The sequence below is a fragment of the Argiope bruennichi genome, chromosome 10 (genome assembly GCF_947563725.1).
Source record: "Argiope bruennichi chromosome 10, qqArgBrue1.1, whole genome shotgun sequence".
Classification (NCBI taxonomy): domain Eukaryota; kingdom Metazoa; phylum Arthropoda; class Arachnida; order Araneae; family Araneidae; genus Argiope; species Argiope bruennichi.
This window is the reverse complement of record NC_079160.1, coordinates 27,258,802-27,284,009: the sequence shown is the minus strand read 5'-3', so window position 1 is coordinate 27,284,009 and position 25,208 is coordinate 27,258,802. Positions and strand designations below refer to the sequence as shown.

Sequence of the window (25,208 nt, the reverse complement as noted above, 5' to 3'; positions counted from 1 at the left end):
TCTCGAGTGGTTTGGGGTTTAATAAAAGGCATCAAATCAGCCATGAATAAGTCACTTGAGACTTAAATGCGCCATTATAAGTCACATGACTTTATTTTAAATATAAAATTAGAGCTGATATTTTCAGTCTATAATAATTAATTTTGTAGGAAATATTTATGCAGATCGTTGTTTAAAGTTTCCATGGCTCTAACCAACAACATTAAAATTACTCCAAGTTCCGACTACATAATATTCTCTATATTAGAATGCATATAATATATAAAGTATATTGCAACTTCTTTGATAATATATAATATACAGTACTTTTTTATGGAGACGCTGTCTTGACTCGATTGTATAGAATGTATTACTCCTTGTGTTCATAACAGTGACTTCACACGAGAGTCCCCGATGAAGAATTGGCTATTTATCAATGAATTTTTTTTTTCGATTCTTTTATAGAAGATTGGGTATGTAAGGCTACAAAATGGTGGATTATAAATATATACCAATTTGTTTAATTTTTTTACCTAATGGGTCTCGATCAAAGAATTTTTCAAAAAATTTAACAATTAAATATGTAGCTCAATCAACCTCACTCAAATGTGAACGACCTTACGGTAACCTTTCTTCCAGACTACAAAATATTGTCTCAGTTTTTTTTTTGGGGGGGGGGGGGTCATGCCTCCTATGCCCCTGCACTTTTTATACCGGCCCTGATTTCAAAAACAAATTATGCCTCTGAATCCATAATCAAAAATTAACGTTTAATATGTATAATATAAAACGTTTCGATTCAAATGCCTCAAAAACTTTTAGTTTAACTCATAAGTTCTTATTAACTCATCATGTTATAATGTACATTTTTACAAAGACATACATTAAAAAAATAGAAAGTTTATATGTTCAAAAAATTGGTATTATTGAGAAGATAATTTTCTGAATTTTAAGATGATGTAAAAATAAATTTTCTTGCTGCTATACTTCCATAAGTTATTGCGGAAAAAAAGCCAAAGTTTAATTTATTTTTTAATTAAAATTTCAAAAAAAATTTTCCGAATTGCACATTTCCAATCTTCCGAAGTATATATATGTCAATGTAGTCAAAGTATTTATGTATTTGGTAAATCGTCAAAAAGTTTGACCTGTAGAGCACCAACAGATACACAAATAAACACATATTTATCTTAATTATAAGTAAAAATAGCCGCCTTTGGTGATTAACTAGATACCGGGAATTAATGTTAACTAATATTTTTAATCAAACATTTTATGTAACTTGATCTAAATGGCTTCTTCGGCAAGATAAAGTATTTCATTTTGACAGATACACGACTCAGGCCACGACCTTCGTAATACAAGGCCTCACAACTCCCAACGCGTTCAGCCCGTGACGTCACGAGTTAGGATGAATTTTCAGGAAAATTCTAAAGGCAGCTGGTGTAAAAGAGTGCGGTTAGTCACGGTAGATGTTGGCGTAGCGAAGTGCGGGTAATGCGTTACTGGTTTTATTTAAAAGTTTTCTAATCTTTTTTTCATATTAATTTTAATTTATTGTAATAAAGATGCCTAGTGCGTGCTGTGTTCCTAATTGTAAAAGTAATTACACGAAAAATAGCCCCAATATTTCAGTATTTTCGTTTCCAAGAGATGAAAACACTAGAAGAGCATGTATCTCTGCAATAAAGCGGGACAATTTCGTGCCAACTAAATATACTAAGGTAAGTTTGATTCTTTTTTGTACAATTTTTAGTTAATTAATTCTCTTGAACTGTGAAACATTTAAAATTATGTATAACTTCCATTTCTGTCATTTTGTTTTCTCTACATTTAGTTGCTTATGCTTCCAATTACTTTGATATTGTTTGCTTGAGCTAAATAAAAAATTTCTTTGTTTTATTGTTACTTCTCATAGTCTTTTTTTTAATTTGTTCTTAATATTTAAAATTTTTTGTTTCTGTATCTTTTTAATTATACTTCATATATATTTTTTTAAAATTTGACTTAAGCCTAATATTTGTTTCATATATGTAGGTCTGTGCTAAACATTTTCCAGAAAATCTGGGGGCACGGCAGTGCCCCCGCCAAGTCGAGCAAAAACAAGCGGCACGGCCGTACTATCCTTTTCTCGAAGCAGTTCAGGCCATTTTCAACCCCTTATAACTTCGTTGTGGATAAAACTAGAAGCCTGTATTTTCAGTAACCAAGCAGGCATTATATAAACACGGTATATTTCAAATTTCATTAAATTTGAACCAGTAGTTTAAGAATTATAACTAGTCAAAGTTTGTGAATTTTGTCACTGACTGACTGACTGACTGACAGATCATCAAAACTCTAAGGCACTTCTAGCAGACATAGAAGCTTCAAATTTAGAATACAATTAGTGTTTAGTGTATAAATCAAGGAAAAACTAAAATATCCATGTAATAATGGACGGATCGATAAATTTTTCGAAGTTTCGAGCATTATCCATTTTGTCGGCAAATTCGTCACCAAGTCGCTAAATGGTCGCCAAGTTTGTCACCAAGCTCTCGTATCACTGGCTCGGCATCCGGCAGCATCCAATACAGATTACTATGAAACGGTCTTTCATATGATGACACTATTCTCGCTGGGAAAAATTAATTAAATCTCAAAATTACAGGTTTCTAATAATATCTAATTTGAAATAATTCAATTTGAAGCTGTGGAAGCTGCAAACGCAATGGGTGACTTCAGAAAATCAAAAAAGAGTCTTCGATATGATCACAAATAAAATGGACACAACCGATAATAACGCTGACGTTTTACGCTGTTTTGTGAGTGGAACTGGTGGAACTGGAAAGAGCTTTTTAATAAAAACTCTGAAAATTTGGGTTAAGACTTATTTAAACAAAAAAAGTGGCAGTTAGTACTCCAACAGGAATAGCTGACTATACATAGAATAGATTGACTATACATAGACTATTGCAACTGCCTGTAAAACACAAGCAAATACCGAAGTACAAACAACTTTCTGATGAAGTGCTCCTTCTGAGATCAGATTTGAAAGAAGTAGTGCTGTTTATAATAGACGAAGTGTCGATGATATCCAATGTTTAACATATATTTACTTACGCTTATCTGAAATATTCGACACAAGAGACGATCAGAATGGGTAGTTTGGAAAAAAACATCTTGTAGTTTTCGGAGATCTCTTACAGCGTCCGCCGGTAAGAGAAAAGTCACATTTTGAAAAACTCTCAACTGCTGAAACTAACAAGTTATTAGGTTCCCTCAGTGTACCGAATCTGTGGACTGAACTGTTCATATACGATGAACTTACAATTAACATGCGACAGCTCAATGATTTTGACTTTGTTGAAATGCTAAATAGAATAAGATTAGGTGTGACTACACAAAAAGACCGCGACTTACTCTCGACTAGATTAATAACTCTCAAATCCAATTCAAATGAAAACAGATTAATTGAAATAATTGAACCCCTCTCGAAACTTCCTAATGATATCGTTTGCTTATTATCTACAAAAAACATGTGTCAACAATTAAATACTGCAATGCTTAAATCTCTTCTACATCCCAAAATAAAACTTACAGCTGTAGATAGCATAAATTTCCCCAGATACCTAACAAAAAGAGCTCGTGAATGCATAAAAAAATATGAAGACAATGCTTCTATGACTGCAGGCCTGGAAGAGAAAATAATTATAAAAATAGGAGCAAAAGTCATGTTAAGGCGAAATATTGACGTGAGTCTTGGTTTAGTTAATGATTCTATCGGTATAGTGCAAAGAGTAAAGGTTGATCAGGAAAATACAAAAAATAATTAAGAAAATATACATTGCATTTAATAAAGAACATGTTTACGAGCTTAGTCCGGTCAAAACTAAATTTGAAATTATTAATAGACCTTATGTTCATCGCGAACCGTTTCCCATATGTATAGCCTATGCTATAACTATACACAAAAGTCACGGTCTGAGTCTAAATAATGCACTGATGGATATTGCTTCTGCAGCGTTCACATCCGGTCAAGCTTACGTGGCACTTCCGAGAGTTACAAGTCTGGACGGCTTACATCTAATAAATGTCGACTTTGCAAGTATTAAAGCGCAAGAATCCTCAATTTGTGAATACAACAGACTAAGAAGCATTTACCGTCCAGACTTGTCAAAAATTGTAACATCAAAGCTTACGAGAAAAACCCATAGAGACAGAGACTGGGCTTTGAGAAAAACTGTGGCTGAATCTCAAGAAGTAGTACCGGAAAAGAAAAAGGGGAAGACTACATACAAAAATAAGAAAAGGACTATCTACAAAAAGAAATGAGATGCCATCAAAAACATAACTTGTAAAAAAACCAAGTCTCGCAACTCAGCTCTTCTATCGTAAAAAGTTGTGAGATCCATGTAATACCAAGTCGGTCTATTTATTCAGTCCCTACTTAAGGGTCCTTCTGTCTTAAGTTATTACGTAATTAGCTAACCTAACAACATCTTATGGCGACCATATCAATATTAAAAATCTTTTATGGTTTAAATAAATAGATTGACTTGGCAATCGCACTAAACAATCTAATTTAATATAATATGTTAATGTAATCTAATTTAATGTAAAGATACATTGTGTTTTCATGCGATGACCAAGTCAATCTATTTATTTAAACCACAAAAGATTTTTAATATTGATATGGTCGCCATAAGATGTTGTTAGGTTAGCTAATTACGTAATAACTTAAGACAGAAGGACCCTTAAGTAGGGACTGAATAAATAGACCGACTTGGTATTACATGGATCTCACAACTTTTTACGATAGAAGAGCTGAGTTGCAAGACTTGGTTTTTTTACAAGTTATGTTTTTGATGGCATCAGTTTTTAACTGTTAGAGAAGCGTTTAATACCAGTACAGGACAACTTATTCAAGTACCAATGGAGTATAAAAGGTAAGTTTTTTTTAGAAATATGTAATAATTATCACCAAAATCTTACAAAGTACTTAAGTGATTTACTGTTATTATACTCTTATAAAAAAAGTTTAAAATCATCTAATGAATAATAAAACTTAATTTTTTATTATATATATCATGACTATAGATTGTAGCCAATTAAATTTATATTTTGTTCTAAAATATTATGTAAAAAAGTTATAGTTGTAAAACAATATGAATTGCATGCTCATATAGGTTTAGAAAATGTAGTTTTTGTTTATCTATAAATCATCAGATTATATATAAAACAATTAATATTTATTATTTTTAAATATCATTAGTTATACACAATCTTTAATTATAAATGAATGCAACTTATACAAAATATCTTAAACTTTTTAAAAAAAGTAATGAAATGTTAACTGTTTTTAAATCAATTTTTCATACCTTGTAAAATCAATTGATTAATTCATGTAGAATATTGTATTACTTGAATGGTAGTAATAATAAATAATTATTTTAGATATTCCAACACAATATTAAACTATTTATTTTGGATGAATAAATGTTTCTGTTGATTTTAATAGTATGATTTTATTTAATACTGTCCAATATACATTAGCTTTCTGTTTATGCATTATAAAATTACTAATTTTTTTTTATCTAATGAATTCCACTTTTTTTTTTCTAGGCTTGTACCTGGTGCTGTACCTTCAATTTTCCCTAATTTACCCTCATATTTTTCCTCGGAATCAAAAGCAAGAAGAGAAACTCCAATGGATAGGGCAACACATAAGGATATGGAAAACTTAAAAGCAGCTTTAAATAGCAGTCTCCAGGACATAGCAAAAAAAGAGGAGTTAGAAAAAATCAACACTTTTTCTGATTTAATTTTAAAATTTAAAAACTTTCAATCAAATATATGGAGTGTAATTCAAAAAGCAAACGAAATAATTTTTATTTGTCTAGACACTTCTCAAGCTCCTAAGGTAAGTCATTCTTTATTAATAATATATGCATGGGCTTCCAAATTAGAAGCCCATGCATATGTTGCAGATCATGAGGTCAGAAGTTTAGGCATAACAAGTAATATCAGTATAAATTGTTAATTGACTTTTATCACAATTGTTTCTTTTAATATTGTTATTAACTTTTATTTATAAATTTGTATTTTAACTTTATTTAATATTATAATTATTTTCATTTGTCTGTGTGAAATTTATAATAAAGTTAAGAAACAAAATGTATTTTGTTATTGTCTCTGAAAATAAAATGTTATGAATCAAATAGTGTGTGATTTTTTATTTGTGTTATCCTTTACTGTTACTTCAGATTAAGTATAAGTGCATTGAAATGTGAAATCAGATGTAATAAAAGCTAGTTTATTAAATTGTATGAATTACTAATATATTGAATGAAAACAATTCTTAATGTGAAAAAACAAGGTGTGAAAGTAATTCTTTTTTATCAACAGAATTAGTTGGTGTAAAATTTAAATCTGATATTAAATACATTAATGTTTTATTTGAAAGTTCATAAGTAATTTGAGAAGTAAACAATTATATGTTAGTTTATAAAATACATGTATTACCTGTCACTACAATAAAAAAAATCATCAAAAGCTTTAAAAAGTCTTAATGATTAATTTAATTTCAAGCTTTAAAAAATATTTTCAAGGAAAAAATAAAACGATTTTTAACAGCTTTTAATAAAATAATTAAATGGTCAATACGCTATAGAGGACTTTTAAGATATTCTATCATGCCGTTTCTTTTATTCACACGGGAAAAAATAAATCTTGAATTTTATGCAAGATTCATGTCTTACTATTAGGAATAGTAAGTTATTTTTAAGTGAATTTAAAATATACCTACACATCAAGGAAGAAAGCAGGATTCTGCTCACGGCAGGCAATCATCCTAATTGTGTGACGTCACAAACTAGTTGTGAGGCCTTGTATTACGGAGGTCGTGCTCAGGCTTGAAAGTTTGTTCGATTACTCTTATTATACATTTTCTTTATTTTTTGTCAGTAAATTCGTAAAAAAAATCCCATAAAATTCGTAAAAAAATGGATACACTTTAACAATATAATTTAAGTTTTAACCTAAAACAGTATGAAATTAGGCACTTTTCTTTATATAAATAATATTTTATAGATTTAAATCTTTAATAGATTCCTCCCAGATTTAGGTAAATGTTTTACTTGCTTTCCTGAAACCAGGTTTGTCAATTTAAGAGCTGGCTAGTAGTTCCAATTGCAAAATAAAAACGAACGAAAATATGTCTGCAACTTTTACAATGATTTTGATCTTTTGCCAGAAGTCGTGTGTGTGTGTGTGTGTGTGTGTGTTATGGTTCATAGTAAGTTTAATATTCATTCAGAATTCGTAAGATTTTTGTTGAAAATATGCTTAAAACATTTTTTTAAATAATTGATGAAATTAAGAAAAAATATTTAGGCAGTAAAAACATTAGTAGAACTAAAATGATAATCTTTTTGAATTTTAAGGTGATGTGAAAATTATTCTAGTACTTACTGCAATATTTTTTAAAGTTGCATCAAAATTTTATTTAATTTTTAGTTAAAATTCTAATTAATTTTTAAAAAAATAGCACCGATGGGGAAATTCCCACCTTCAAAATATTTGTATGCTAAGTTTGACAGTTATGGATTAAGCGATCTGATCGGTAGAGCGCAAACACACACAATCTCTTTACTTTAAGTAAAAATATAAGAATAAAAAGTAGAATTGTCCAGCATTAAAGTTTTATGTATGCTACAGAATATTTCTCATATTTCGTATAAGAATTCAACAAATTATTGAATAAAAAAAATCTTCTGATTCAACAAAATAATAATAATAATAAATGTACTAAAATAAGAAAGCACTTTTCATACGACTATAAAATTAATAGATTTTCATACATGCAATTATACCATATTAAAGTCTAGCAGTGTTTAAAAAGGAACATACCTTTAAAAAATTTCTTACTTATGAGTTAAACTTTGATTATAAGTACAACAAATTTCAAGTATATCAAAAACATATTATAAAAAAAGTCTACCTATTACAGGAAAATAAATCACCATAATATCATATCTACATCATAAACTTTGGGGGGAAATAAGATAAAACACTAGTAGAACTACTGAAAGTGGTTTAAGTTTCACAATAGCTAACAAATATATTGTAAAATCGGCATGAAATATTTTTCTTAAATTGATTAAAAATAAGAATAAAATTATATGGCAAGAAATAAGTGTCATTGAACAAATAATTTTAAAATGATATAAAAATCATCTTTGTGTTGTAATAAAGCTGAAAAACACCAACATTTTTAATTAATTAAAAAAATTTTTAAAAAATAGCACCGAGGTGCATATTTTAAACCATATATATATATATATATATATATATATATATATATATATATATATATGCCAAATTCAGTAACTCTAAATAAAATGATTAGCCTTAAAACACCAGCACACAAACACAGACATAAACACTTTCTCAGTCAGCTTATATCTATACTGCATCAAGCTATATATATATTAATTATCTTAATATGAAACTTTAATCAAAAATGATTTTAAAAACTACACGAAAAATTGATATTGAGAGAATTAAGAAATAAAGTTGACAATTACAACTAAAAACAAAATTGTCAAAAAAAAGTAATGGTTACAAGAACATCAAAATTAATTTAAAATGAATTCACGGAAAGCTTTGCTTACAAATACAGTGGATTTTAAAGCATTTAAGATTATAAAACACTATATAAAATTTTTCCAACACAGTTATTAAAAGAGGTAAGCAACAAAAAAACATAAAGAAAGAAGAAAGAAAAAAAAAGGACAAGTAACAACTGTTTATTCTTTTATAATCGTTTAACTCCTTTTCATCAACATTTTTTAATAGCCTGGAAAATCAAATATTTCTTCTTTATCTCCATACAATTCTAATATAATAATTATCTATCCAATAATTATTCTATTTAATTAAAATTTCATTTTAAGTAGAACTGATTTTATAAAATTGGGCAATTTTTGTTCAAATAATGTCAGTTTTCATTTATTTAATTAAATTTATAATTTATTTATTTAAAACAGTTAATTATTAATTACTGCTAATGTAATTATTCATTTATTTTAAATATTTAATAGACAGGTAACAATAGACATGTAACCTCGGTAACAATAACATACTTAATAAACAATAAGTAATTTTAAAAAGTACTAGCAATTATAACTAAAAAAATAAATTTTAAATATAGTTTCTATAAATAAATAAGCAACTTCAATAAACAGACTGTCTGTAGCATATTGAATAAACAGCTGTATAAAAAAAAATCTCGGAACAATTAAAACTTTGACAAAAATTATTAAATCCTAACGATAGGTATCAAATTTCATTTGTTTTATTTTTATAATCAATTCCACAACAGCTTTTTTGATGACGAATACTGGCATCAATATGATATCACATTAACATTTCAGTTTGGCGCGGATTATGGTTTAGTTTCGAGCAAGTATTAATTCTGAATCAATATTTAACATTATACTAATAGAAAATCGAATTCGAATTTAAAAATTTTGATTAAACGAATTTCATTGTATAGAAAAAAAGAAAAAAACAATGAAACATTAGAGCAAAAATGTACTTACCTATAAAGCTGTTAAAAATTATCTAAAGTGGATGGAGATCTTAAAGGATCGTCGTTCTTCACGCACTCCACTTTCACTTGAAATTCTGTCTGATTAGACGACTGCCGAATTTCGAATGATTCAGCAATTCAATTTACTCCCAACTGAGCAACTGAGAGAGGGAGTTTAGATTAAAAAGGTGGCGCAACGCATGTCTTCTTTTACCATAGAATACTGATTAACAAAGACAAACTTAACATAATTTATCGCTCTAGTTCAGACATATTGAATGAAACATAGATAATTTCCGTCTTCGGTCCAATCCGAATCATTCCCCAGATTCAACATGTCCCCCGTGCGCAGATTCAACAAGTTTCATCTCCAGCAACCAAAAGATTAATGCTCCACTGTTGCGCATTGACGTCAGCCCTACCTATGGTGTTTTTTTTTTTATTTTCTGTGGAGGGGGGGGGGTGGATTTCTAGGAAGTTGACGTCAAGATTTCCGGTATAAAAAATTATAAAGCTATTCTGACAAAAGCGCCATTTTAGATCAGACTTTTTTTAATTACAAATAATGATATTTTCTTACGAATTATAAAACGACATAACATAAAAAATTGCAAAAATTAATTTCAAAATATTGTTTCAATAAGTGTTTAAAATTCAAACGATGCTTGGCTTCGACTTGAAAAAAATTAAAAATGATTTACCATTCTAAATTAAACGAAATCACAAAAATTAAATTACCTTAAAAATATCACAGGGCAATCATAACTTCGGTGGGCCGAAATTGCAGGCCCCCTATGCAGTTGTCTGCTTTGTTTTTTTGGTAATTCGATCTTTATGAACATTGAAATACATTTTAAAAACGTTTCAAAGAATTAAGTCTTCAATTCATGTTTGCTTATTTTTAGTTTTATGGCACATGTATTCATGCTGTACAATATACATGATATTATGTTTATTGCAACTGCAAATAAGAGGACGGAAAAAAATTTACCTAAAAAAATTTCTGTATTTTCAGCAAAATTTGCTTTTTTTTTATTGTGGTTCTCTGTAAACTGTGTCGAAATTTAAATTTTTTTAAATATTTTTTTCATTAAAAAATTTAAAATTTAAAAAAATTACTTGTTTTTTAAAAGGTTTCTTCTTATTCAATATCAACATTTTCTCATTAAATTTTGTAAAAAAAGAATCTTCATTTTGAACTTTGCAGAATTGGGTATTCGATTTTGTATATCTAAATTAGTTTAAGAGGAAAAATAATACTTTCTCAAAAATTTATGTTTTTTTTTTTTTTTTGGAAGATATCCGAATTTTTCACGTTAATTAGTTTTAAACTTTTTGTCAAGAATATCCAAGAATTCAGCAATATTTCTGTCAAATTGATACTTGTGAGTTTACAGAAAAACTTTTCCAAGTAATTTGAATAAAATGTGTCTGACTTTTAGCGTTTTGTAGTAAACAAGATTTCTGCAAAAAAAAAAAAAAAAAAAAACTGAGAAAAACGGTTTAAAGATTAAAATACAGAAAACTTATGATCTAATTTCCTTATATGAAACCATTTATTTTCTCAGCGATAACCAAACATGTGTAAGTGTGAAAGTAATAATTTAATAAAATTTTCCATTTCCATAGTGAACTTGATTAAATTCAGTATCAATACTTTATTTAAATTCAGCTATAGCTAGAAACCAGCTTGAGTGGTCTTCCTCAAACTTACTTGCATACTCTTTAATAAAAGTGTTATCCCAAAGAAGCCTTGCAGGACATCAACTTACAATATTTACTTTTGGCGTGAATTTAGCATTTTTACTAAATCTATAGTGCCATCCTTGGCAATTACTCTCTGGCAAGTGGTTAATAGCATCTGAAAATCGAATTTGTGTTTTAGATACGTTTTTACCATCTGATTGAAACAAAAATTTAACACAAAACTACATTTGTAGTCATAAATTCCCAAAATAAATTTGACATATTTAAGTCATTGCGTTTTCAAGTTATAACGTCTACATATTTCTGAAAGTACAGACAAACAGACGGTCATATATTTATTATCTCCAAATGCAATAGTTACTAATTTTTAGGTAACAGCATGTGTATTACAAAAACGCTTATTTCTTCAAAGATTTTATTTATTAATAAAAAAAAAATGAGAAAATGGAATATGTGCATTATATTTTTCTGAAGAAAAATTTACTTAAATATATTTTGTATTGGCTTCAAATAAGAATGAAATCCTTAGTAAGTTTTATATTGAAATTAACAATGATTTGGCAGTTCAACTGTGTCTCGTTGCTTTTTTTTTTTTTTTACAGTAGCGGATATTTGATTAGACAGTAGCTTATGGCCCTTGTGTTAAAGGAGATAGCAGCAAGTAAATTAAAAATATGTTATTAGCCTAATTGCCAAATACATTTTTAAAAATACTAATTCACACCAATATAATTTTTAAAATATTCAAGCAATATTAACATTTTATTCAGATTCTCATAGATATTATTCTAATCACTTAATCGTCATAGTATTTATAAAAACCAAGCATCTGTTTAACCTTTTAACTAGGAATTAAAATTATACACATCTACGATGTCAAACACACACACACACACACACACACACACACAAAGAAACAATTGGCATAAGAAAATTAATTTCAAAGTATATAAAATTATTGGTGGATATCTGTACATCTATTGGCGACCACCGTACATAATATTAAATTTTAAAACATGAATCATCTATTGATTGTCGCCGAATTGCAAGGCAACTGTGCCAAATTGGCAGTCAGAGTTAAAGTGTTAAATAGTATTGTTAACAAATGCACCATACAGTCATGATTATCTTTATCTTTTCTTATAATAAAGATAAATTAGTGTTTGTTCGTGTTTGCGTTGTACAGGCCAAACCATTTGATCTAGAGCTACTTAACCCGGCCATATATACTTTGAAAGGTAAAAATGAGCACTCCGAGCGATTTTTTAAAACATTTTAATTTTTAATGATACCATTTTTTTTTAGCTTAAATATCTTTATTTTTAAGCGTATTTTCTAACCATCGTAAGAATTCTGAGCGAATATAAACATATCACGAACAATGTTAGGAAAACATATAAATTCTAGAATAATACTAAAGTTGTTGTCATCATTAAAGTTGCAGATTTGTTTTTGTTTTTTTTTTCGTTTTTGTTCTGTCATTCTGATCATTATTCTGCCTTTAAAAAAAATCGTTACTTACAAAAATTGAATTTAGGAAAGCAAGCGATATATTTTATTTAATATTGGAAAAAATCTGTAAAAGATTAAAATTTATATTTTAAAAACTTTTAATAGGAAGAAAAATGCCAAATTTTACATTTGTTTTTTTAGATTATATTATTAAAAGACTAGATATAGGCTTTTTATGAATTTTAAAGAAAAGGACAATGCATAATAGTAAAATGGAAAGAACAGTTTACCGTCTTCTAAAATATTATAAGTTATATATCTATCAAAATTTGAAACTCAAAAAAAAAAAAAAAAAAAAAAAAAAAAACATCGATGCCGTAGATTATTTACTTCTATTTTATGAAGATTATTTATCCTGTAGATTATTTATTTTTTTATCTAGAGAAACTTTAATCAAGTAACAAGTTCCTAAAGTCTTTAATTAGCTGGATTTTTTAAAATGCCCCTTCTCATTGATCTTAAACGAAAGAAGTTTTTCAATATTTTGGTATTGTTTATATTCTTCAGATATATGAAGCCCTCGAAATGTGAATGAATGTAATTATTTAAACTCTAAATAAAATTACATATTTCATTTTTAACTTGATTGTTATGACCAGTCATAAAAGATTTGTAACTTTTCCGTAAGATATATATGTGTACAAATTATAAAACTGGGATTCAATAATATTTTTACAGTCAGTTATACGAATGATATAAACAAGTTTTAAAAATGATAACAAAATTAAAACGTTATATACAAAAGCGAAATTTAGTGAAATTTGCCATGCTTTTTAATAAAATGTGGTTCTATTTAGATAATTGCCACCTTGTTTTTTATAAGAGATAAATTGGCTTTCATTGAACCGAGATAACAACGTATTAAGAAAAGCAAGAGGAAATGACGTTTCTTCTCATATAAATAATATAAATATTTCGAAACAAGTAATAATTTTTTTCCTATATTTTGGATTACTAAAATCTGAACATCAATTTGTTACTTCACTGAATTATAATTGTTTTCATTAATCAAAAAATATTGTATTTCAACAGTTTTTAATACATATTTTCTTTTTAACTCATTTGTTTAGTAGAATAAATACAAATGCCAAAGTCCATGGTATTTTTTTTCTTGAGCTTCAAATCATCTAAGAGTAGTTAGCGTTTTTAAAAGGAATTATGAGGATAGATGAATTACTAATGGAAAAATCTTGAAAAGGAATAAATAGAAAAAGGAAAATTCTAAGTATGGATGTTACATTTCTTGAAATGATGTGATATTTCGGCTTTAATTCAATGATTACTTATGAAGCATGTATATCCCATTAACCTTTTTTTTAATTAATTTAAATATTTCTTGATAAAACTAGTTTTTTGTAAGGATTGGGGGGGGGGTATTTGATTATTATATTTCATCCTCTGGTTTAAAAATCAATTGGAGAAAAAAATTCGAAAAAATTTGTTTTATTCAGAGCCTATTCTCTTAAATTGCGCAGAAAATGAAAAGAGAAATATTTTTAAAAAATCCGCTTCAAAATGTTAAAACATCAAGCTATAGATTTACAATTTGAAAATTTAATATAACTGTTTCACTTTATAAATTAATTTTTATTTATTTTTTGTATTAATGAATAATAAGAGGAAACCCCAAGCATGGATGCTATATTTTCATGAAATGGTGTGATATATCATTTTTAACATTTTGACTACTAATGGAGAATATATAACCTACTAATCTTATTAAAACTAGTTTAAATAGTTAAACTAGTTTCTTTGGATTTAACTGACAATTATGTCCCTTCCTTTGGTGTTTTTTATTTTAAAAAAAATCGAATAAATTTGTCTTATACCGTACATATTCTCTTTAACTGTGTAGAAAATAAAGAGAAAGATATTTTTAAAAATCCGGTCAAAAAGTTAAAACATTAATTTAAAGATTAGCAATCTGCAATCTTAACCTAATTGTTTCTCTTCATAGATTCCTTTTAATGATTATTTTTGTACAAAAAAGAGGCCTAAATTATTAGTTTGATAATTATATAATTTCTCATTTTGTATAATATTATATTTTATTAAATAAAATGACAGCATAACAATACCGCTGTCTTCATTTTATTTCAAAGTAAAATTTTCATATTTTTAATGTATTAAGTACAGTAAAAATTTTTTATAATCATTATTTAACATAAAAAGCAAAGGTTTTATATGTGGTCTATTTTCATCATTTGTCTTGGCAATGATTGTGGCATTCAGCTACTAAATTATTTCTGTAGATTTAATGGGACTAATTCCTAATTAATGGGACTAATTTCGATGAAAAAAAGTATTGAACTGGTAAATTAAGCTCCCTTTGATAAATTATGTACTACAGATTTTCGTGTGAAAGCATACCCAGTTAAAATTTTCTGATACAAAATTCCAAAAATTTCAAAATCAAGAATTATTTTAAATTTCTGCGTTTTGAAATAGCTAATGTAAGTCATGTGCAAATTAACTACGATTTGTGTCTAAACAATTTTAATTGAATTTGGGTAAAAATTTATTCTTCTGAATATTTATTTACAGGTAATCTTATTTATTAAAAAACAGTGAAAGAATAATTTAAATCTAGAATATTAACTTATTAACAAGATATACGGTTAAAGAGACATCTCCAAAAGAGACTGCAGTTTTATAGAATTCGAAAATCTTTCCGTCACTGAACTGGTTGATGACTTTCAAACTTTGCTAAAATTCGTTTTTATTTACCTACATCTACGATTTTTCCCCCAAAAGTTCAATGATCAAATTTCTTCTTTCTTTGAGAAGAATTTTTTAAATTTCACAAAACTCAGAGATAAATCAACCTTGAAAGATCTTTTTTTTTTTTTTTTTTTTTTTTTTACTTCTCTAGCGAGAATTTAAACTGAAGAATCATTGTAATTCTTATTCCTAAGAATTTGTTTGAACAAGAATTCTGTTTGGCGTTTCTTCTTTGGCGAGAATCAATGATAAAAAAATAAACAAATCTACTCTTTCCATGTAGGAACGATGACAGAATGTTTAAAAGAAAAATACGTTTTACTATACTAGTGTAGTTACTTTAAAAATAAAAAGTTGGTTACTTTAAAAATAAAAAGTTAGTTACTTTAAAATACTAGTGTATTTTTTTAGGGGGGGGGAGAACCCTCATCATCTATTAGACAAAAACGTCCTCCTTTCCTCTTTTTTTTTTTTTTTTTTTTTTTTTTCAATTGAATGGTTTCTTCTTGTCAATTTTGGGAAAGAAGCCCCAATTGCTTCACCGACGTCAACGAATCTCTTTCTCGCGGCAGCCTACGGCGAGAAAATATCGTCTGATTAGTTCCTTCGAGGGAATTGAAAACGATCCCTTCTGCCTCTGAACGACGCCGTTACTTTCGCCATAGAGTTGCGGTATGAATTTTTAAAAATTTCTTTATGTATATAAATTCTAATTTCGAAGTGATGGCTTCCTCACACTAATTACAATTAGTTTTTTTTTAAACTGTTTTTAGCCCATTATTTACGACGGTACTTTAGAGTACTATTTAAATCCGGTTGATATCTTCACAATACGATTATTTGTTCTAATAGTATTTGAAAGAACACGAAGAATGTATTTCCAATAGAAAGCAGTAGGTATCAACTAAAAATAACATTAAAAAACTTTTATTAATAATTTAATCATTTCATTAATTAAAAAAGGTTTTTCTTCTCCCTGGTTTATTCTGTACCAAAATTTAATCATTCGTTCAAAAAAAATTTTTTTTTTTTTTTTTTTTTTGAGAAATCGGTAGTAAAATAATTCGGTGAATAAAGGGTTAAAAATGTTTATTATTTAAAAAATATATTCTTGAAATGAAATATTGTTTTTTACTTCCATATATCGATTTAAGGGAAGAGTGATCTTTAAACTGTCGAAAAGTTATCTAACATTTGAACTATAGCAAATATTTCCTTATTTCAGTTTTTCATTTTCTGGATTTAAATTAAAAACTTTCCATTAAAATAGTATCCCTATAATTTAGAGAAAAAAAACATTATTTTAATTTATTAACGTGTATGAAATAACATTTGTGTTGTGCAATATTTAATATAAATTACTAAAAAGTTAAGATAATTTAAAAAAAACAACCCTAAAACACTTTTTTTCCAATGCAGATAAAGCCCGCCATTGATATCCTAAGCAACTTATGACTAATTTTATCATTGATAATGGTACCTTAACTCTGGCTTTTTCACATGATAGCTTGCATAATTTAATTATTTTCCATACTATTTAACTCCAATAATTTGTAATGTTGTGTTGTAATCACATGTTAAAAAAAGGAATCCAACATGTTAAAATAAGGAATCCATACAAAAAATTTAGAAAACAGAAATAATTCTTTCAAGTGATTCCTCTAATCTATAAGAAACAAATTTAGATTAAGAATAAATTCAATTTTTAAGAAAAATGGTTCACGTTTGTAAAATAATATTTTTGAATGTCATAATTCCATTATTTATTTTTTCCTTTCATCTTCTGCAACTTATGTTATTATAATCATTATCAACAAATCATAATAATTATAAAAATTTAATAATTAATAATTACCCAAAGAAATTTTTATACTTTACTTTTAGTTCTTTCCATCAAAAATAAAACGGTGAAAGTAAAAAAAAAAAAGTGAGAAATTTAAAATAAAAACAAAAGAATGCTATGCACAAGTTTTCAAATGTCGTGGCTGATAAATGTCAGGAAGAAAATATTATTTAGTGAAGAAACAAATTACGTATCGTCAGGAAGGACCTTTTGTTTTTATAAACGGTTATTAAACTAATTAAAACCAATTAAAAAGCAATTATAAAACCAAATTTTATTAATAAAAACGAAGATTAAAAAGATATGAAAATATTTTAAAACAGCAAAATAGACGAGCCAAAGTGTGATTATTTAAAAAGGCCTTCTATTACTTATCTCCAAGGCCCCCAGAAACCTAAATCCGTCCTTGATATTACTCGAATACTACATGACACAGCTCAGATGTGTGATCCGATCAGTAGTCATAGAGATGGCTTTTCCATTAGTGGCATTTTGTATTTTTGAAGAGGAGATAAAGGAAAACTCCTGGGGGAGTTATAAAAAAACCCTTCTTGTGAGGTTTTTCCATTTAAAATTTACCTTTACTTTATTTCCGGAAACTCATATTTTGTGTACTTTATTAACTGAGTTATATGGCCATATGAGAAACATATCCTAAACTGCCACTCCTTTTTCTGAGCCTCCATTATCCGTCCATATCAACCACACTTTGTGAAAAAATACTTGAGGGGAGGTACGATCCATTGAATATCTCCCTGTTCAATGAACCGTCTATAATATACAAAAGCTAAATAGGTCTGTGTAATAGACAGAATTTCACGCAGATGAAAGCATGTTTGTCGGCTGAGGTAACGGACAAAAGCGGCAGGAGGCCCGACGACGTAAACATGAAGTCGCAACAAAGGTGGCGGTGGGAACGATGAATACGCGATCGTTAGCCTGAATTATAGATGCCATGTTTGGGAAGGGAGCAAGTCTCTGAGTGAATTAGACCAATCAGTGGAAGTACACTTCACCGATCAACATCTAAAGATCGTCGACTTTAATTCATTTCAAACCCTTCAGGAGAGAACCTAGATGTGAATTTGAGGCCCGCACTCATTAGACCAATTGATATTAACAAATGTAGCCTGAATCTGAACTCTATGCTTGGTGAATCTTAGGTGAAAGCAATGGTTTAGTGATGGTATAACATGCGCCTCAGGACATAATATAAATTTTTCTCTCCCAGTCTTTATCAATGGTTAAGTAAATATACATGACATCCGGGGTAGGGTATTGTTTTTCCGCGCCTTCCTAATATTTCATTTAAAAAAATGGTGTGAACATAATAATATTTTGTTTTAATGGACGAATAGAATATTTTTTTTTTGTAAGACTGGCGCCCAGTACATCAATTATCCTCTTGCCCCGCTACATTATTTGAAAAAAGTGAGTTTGGAATTCAAATATCTTCTAATTCTAAAGTAGACATTCCACCAGGCAACCTCACTCGTTTCGCTTTTTAAAAAAAAGACATTAGGGCTATAAGAATAGAGTAGGAAAAGAAATAGTAGATTAAGGAAGTAAGTTACGATTTCTAAAGCTAACATTTGGCTCAAGGAAACTAAATATCTAGAACATATAGCTAAACATATTGTTTAAAAAAACGTATAATGAAAAAAATTATTATTGTAGTATTAAACGTATAGTGAAATAATTAAAATAATTTTAATTATTTTTTATAAAAATTTAAAAAAAATAAATTTGATTAATTGTTATTGATTTATTTTTTTAACCTTGAAGTACAGCTTTTATGAGAAGCAATCAAGGTAAAATATTTTTTTACATAAGTTTTTAAAAAGTTATTTCCCATTTTATTTGTATTATTTATACATTATTTAATTTGTATTTTATTTTGTTTCATTTTTTAAACTTTAATTTTCTCTAATTATTCGGTAATATTCCTTTTTTTTTCTTGATAAATATAAAATTATAAATGTAGTCTTAATGTAAATAGAGATAATCAAGCATCTTTGAGGTTTAGATTTGAAGGCAAAACTCAATAAATTTGAGATTTCTGAATTTTGCAAATACTTTCAAGATAGGATTGAAAGTAAAAGAAAATTCTACATATGATATTATTATCATATTTCGCATTTACTAGTTTGAGCAGTTATTTACTATTATGAAAAGAACACGAAACTGAAGTACTCCCAGAAAGATTTTATGAAGAATTTTATACTAATTAAATAATAATATATAATAATTAAAATAAATACACTAATTAAAGAAAGATTTCTCTTTTCAATTTTTTTAAATAAGTGCATAAAATACAATAATTTAAAAAAAGCAATAATTGATAGATGCGATTATTAAATTTAAAAGAAATTATTCCAATATTTCAAGAAATTAAAACAGTTACTTTTAATTAGTATACGTGTTTTTGAAATTTTTAATTATATTTAAAAGAGAAAAGACACAATTTATGTAGTTCAAATTCTTAAATATTGGATGTATTAAAGATGAACTGTTAAAACTTCAATTTAAAATATTATTATACATTTAAAAGATATTTTACGTAATTTCAAATATTTATTAAAGGATTTAGGAGTTTAGTTCGTGTAATAAGATAATAGTAGCATATTTTACTAAAGATAGGAATTTTTTAGAGGGGGAGGAGGAACTGCATTGAATAATTAATAGAAAAAAAGAAGAAAAAGGGCAGATTTAATAGAAATCTTCAATTTTGTGGTAGCAACTACAATATTTCTTTTGGATATAATCAAACAAAGAACTTATCTGGTAGAAAAAACGACTCATTTTTTTTAATGAATAATAGATTGAATATGCATTTCAAATCACTACAGCTCTTTTAATTTGAAAAAATTTCTTTCTTTCTTTACTTTACTTTTTTTTCCTCCTTTCTTCCTATTTTTTTTTTTTTTTTTTTTAAGTAGCTAACATTACTTCAGTTTCAGAAATATAATACTAAATGTATAGATTTTAAAGATAACAAAGAATTTAATACTTATGTATCTTTGCATTTTTGGGACAGAAAAAATTTATCAAGAATGAAAAAAAAAATCAATTACAAATTGAAAAAGAATATCGTTTTTTTTTCTTCCCCAATTTAAAGAATTTTTAGAGATTTTTTTTTTAATACTAAGCATCAATCCAAATTTCGAAATGCGGCATTAAATATGTAGATTTTTATACCTTTACTTACAGAAGATTTAATATCCTTGAACCTGTCGTCACATTTGTGAATACATCATTCGTAAACTGCAATTTCATTTGCAAAAAACTATATAAGAGACTATATAAATTCATTGTAGAGACTATAAAAATTAATTGTTTCATTCGAAAAAGTAATACTTGAAATAAGTTCAAAGGCAAAAGAATATTTGTTTGATATTGATAAATGGACGCTAACAAATTTAAATAAGGACATTATAAAATTTTTATAACATGATTTAAGAATTTTAAACAATTATATATTACAAGTTCAAAAGTGAGAATCCTAAAATAAGTGATAGTAAAGAAAAAAATTAAATATTATTAACCAAAATTAAATATTTGAATCATAAAAAGAACAAAAAGAAAAAAAAATTAAAAGTTAACAATTAAAACCCCTGCCACACCTTATCGTGTTTTTAATTTATTTATTTTAAATAGCATGGTGGAGTTTGCTATGGCAACTTTATAATTAATACAAAAACTTTTTGTTAAAACGAAGAAATAAAAATATGATTACAGAAAACAGAATCGTTCAGAAATAACGTTTTATGTGTACTAATTTTTTTTTTTTTTTTTTTAAGGATTTATGCAATATTTCGAAGAATTATGCAGTAAAAAATTCTATGGTTCATCATAAAATTTAGTTTTCAATTTTATTTCCAAAAGGATTTAAATGATGTAGATAATAATATATATATATATTTTATTTCAGACAATAAATGTGCTTCTAAAACAATTAATTATAAAAACTAAATTTTAAACAGTCTTTCAATCCTATAAATCATATTCATTAAAATAGTCTGAATAATCTAGCGTTTCCATCTACTGCGATCAAATCTGACCGAGTTATAAAGCTTTGAATATCATTATTTTGGGACAATCTAAAATTTCATTATTTTAGAACAATCTACAATTTCATTATTTTAAGCCAATCATCTAAAGGGAAATTCTGGGTGCTGATTGGCATATCTATTTTGCGAAAATCAATGGAGTAGTTTAAAATGCGTGTTTTTATACTATAGAGATATTAAACTCTTCTATAGAAATAATCATAACTCATTCAGTTCTATTCACAAGAGTAGAACTTTCTGTATTTAACCAGTTAATTGCGTTTGCCATGCATATACGTCAATCCAAATCTTCATTTTGGCGCAGACGATGTGCAATTTTTTATCTAATAAAAATTAAATCTTATTCGCTTTATTATATTTTTTGCCAAATTTACTATACAGCCATTTATATTGCGTTCGACATATATATGCGTCATTGCTTGATTTTAAAAGGGGTGACTCGAACGACTTTAAAAAAATAAATTCTGCAGTTAACAGGTAAAAATATTAATGTCTCAGTAATATTTTATCAAGTATGATTCATAAACAGAGGATCTATATAAAAATATTAAATTCGTAATTCATCATAACATTTATTGACTCAAAATGCATAAAATAGTATTTTTTTTTTTTTTTGACTTTCTTTAAATCATTTTACCTATTAGATGTACATATGCATAATACTAACTGTTTAGAAATTATTTGTTGGCCTCTTATTATAACTGACATCCTTTACATATTAAACCATGTTTGCCTTAAATAAAATTGCATTAATTATACAGATATTTTAAAAAGGAACAAAAGACTTTTTCTTGCCTTTATTTTTTGTAGAAAATATCCCATTTCATATTCGTTTCTTTTCATACAGACACGTACTGAAAATTTTATTTTTCTAGTTTGCAGCAAAAGTTAACTTAATCTTTTAATTTAAGTTCTTATCAGTGTGATGGCAACACGTTGATAAAAGCTAATTTTTCCAACACATGTGTAGTGTACTGATGAAGGTTAAATTTTACATTTATTTTGTAAGAAATAAATTATTGGAAAATATAATTAAATTAAAAAAAAACTCAATAAAATTAGAAACTTAATTCATAAGTTAAAACACTGATATCATTGGAAAGATAATTTTTTGGACTTTTAAGGTAATGTAAAAATTAATTACGTATTGTAATATTTTCGGAAATTTTCGGGAAAAAACACCAAAGCTTGTCTTAATATTTAATTAATCAAATTCTAATAAAAATTTCAAAAAAACCCATTCTCAAGCTCTAAACTTAATAAGTCTAAGTTTGAAAGATCTAGAAGGAACAGATTGGCCTATATGGCGTCAGCACACACACACATACACATTTTTATTCTAAGTAAAGGTAAAGATAAAGATAGACGAAAAGGTTGAAATTATATTTTGTTTAAAAATATTGAAGTAAATGGTCTTTCTAAAAAGTAATTTTCTTGTAAAATGTAAAAGGGTTCGAATTCATTTTGTAAAATTATAAAAGCAGTATGAATATTAGTAATAAATTGACATTTATACGACAAAATTTTAAAATAAAAGCTATGAAAAAGAATGCAAACTATTTGTTAAGCGAAAAGCAACTAACCCTTAATCATTTTCCCTTCTTGGTTATTACAGGCAAATAGGGTGAATCTCTGTCTCAGCTGTCCTGCCAAAGTCCAAAATTTCCATGCGAGGGGTAGAGGAGGGGGTAACACCTTTATTAGGGAGCATGTGAAAAAGTTTTGGGGGAAAACCACTACCGATGCTTTTTTTTTATGCACACAGTTGTTAACAATTACTGTCATGGAAGTATTGTTCCTTATTAAACTCAAAATGAAGGTGAATGAGATTCATTCTCCCATCGCTCGTCTTATTCAATTCCTAACAAAGAACCCTGGAAATGCGCTCATGTTACTCCGGACAACCCGCACCCCTCAATGTATCCCTCTCCTCTGGGATAAATTTTTTGCAAAAGTGAAAATATCGAATTCCTGATAGGAGGAACACTCCGTTTTCCTTTCTATGGGACATTTCGTATAGGAGCATGAAGCATACTATACTGGGCGAAATTTCTGGAATGAAAAGTACATGGATCAGATAACCATTAAACAAATGGAGAGGAGGGGCATGCATCCTATCGTCACTGTCATATCGAAGATTGGGGGATTGCGGTTCTGGTTTCGAGTTCGTCAGCAGACCTACTTTAAATAATGAGGCAGGTGCAAAATATTTTTTTCATAATTCTTGGTTAAACTAAATATTGAACATATGTAATTGCCGACGTCCTGGCCTAGGAGTAGCGCGTCTTCTCTGAGTTCTGGGTGTCCCGGGTTCGGGCATGGTTGCTCTTCCTCCTGTGCTCTTTCTGTGAGGTGTGTGCAAAGCCCCCTTGTAAAAAGGGGTTGTGAAGTGAGTACGTGAGTGTTATCTTCATATCAGCTAGAAATTAGACTTCTGCTGTCGGGGGTTTAGGAGTCTTTACTCTCAGGAGCTACTGCACCCCCTTTCCATTGTAACGTGGACACGACATCATCATCAATATATGTGATTGCAGAATTTTCTTTGCATTCGAAAAGATGGCGTGAGCGAGAAATGTTTAAGAGTCCCTATTCTGGAATTAGTGTAATAAATTATTATTCTATGTAATTAATTAAAAAGTATGAAGTAATGTAATTTTTTTAAAGTTTTTTTTAGCAAACAAAACAATGCATAATTGGATGTAAAAATATTTTTTGTAAAGGGAAAGTTGTCGTGCCTAGAAAAAGTTTAAGAAATCCTGTTCTAGAACCATCAAAAAATTTCTTCTTACGTAAAAAGTTTTTAAGTATAATTTGCATGTGCATTACGGACTTTTTGAGCATTTTTAAAACATTTTTCTAAATATTATATGCAAACAAAAGACTCTATATTTATTTTGTTAGATTTCGTCTGATGTCGATTCACAATTTTTTCAGCCATAACAAAATTGAATTGTACTGTGACTGACTTTCTTTTTTCTACATTATATCCATATAGAATTTTTTTGAATATTTCACAAATGCATTTCCGATTTTTTTTAAAAATTTATACAACTTACAATAAATATATGCATCCAATAGCTGAAAAATTCTCTTTGTATTATCATTCGAAAATTTATAAATTTCAATTTTCAAAAACATGAGTAAGATAAAATAATAGTCATGAAATCTAAAAATCTTGACACAAATAATAAAAATTAAAAAAAATATTATCTTGACACAACTATAAAAATCTTGACTCAGAAGTATAGTCATTGAAAAAATAAAGTCGAAATAGTACTTATTAATTTTCTGCTTTCAAACTGTGTTCAAATCTTAAAATATTGAAAAAATTATACCTTAATTGAAAACTGTATGTTTGAATTCTATCATACCTTGCTATTAATTTTCGAGCTTAAATTTAGAAAAAAAATTTCTTTTGCATAACAAAACTGAACAGCATTAATACTATCCAAATATTTTGATTCTCTAACTCAAGATAATTGAAATTTTTGTGTCGCCATTTTGATGATACTGCCTAAAACACATGAATCTCATTGTTTATTTGATTGCACAAAACATCTCACAGATTAATGCATTACTGAATTTAGATTTTGTATAATATTGACCCTCATAATTCATCTATCAATAAAGTAAGTACGTTTCTTGTACTATATCTCCTGATCTCGAATAAGGTCAAGAGTCTCACAGAATGAATGCTTGCGCCAATATCTTCAATATATATACAAGCGAAAATAGTTTTTAAAAAATTCACCTAGATTTAAAACATTTTACTAAAATTCTAAAAAATAAAACACGCTCGATA

The 25,208-nt window shown here is 27.5% G+C and overlaps 1 protein-coding gene across 3 annotated transcripts in view; it reads right to left on the bottom strand.

The window, feature by feature from the left end:
* LOC129989263 (uncharacterized) overlaps positions 1–25,208 on the bottom strand; it is a 64,643-nt gene that overhangs the window by 21,291 nt on the left and 18,144 nt on the right. For 2 of the 3 annotated variants that reach the window (XM_056097665.1, XM_056097669.1), the window contains exon 1: positions 9,564–9,933. The exons of the other annotated variant lie outside the window; for it this stretch is intronic. The gene's annotated coding sequence lies outside the window, so the exon portion shown is untranslated. Of the gene's footprint in view, positions 1–9,563; positions 9,934–25,208 lie in introns of those variants that run through there. 3 annotated transcript variants of the gene reach the window in all.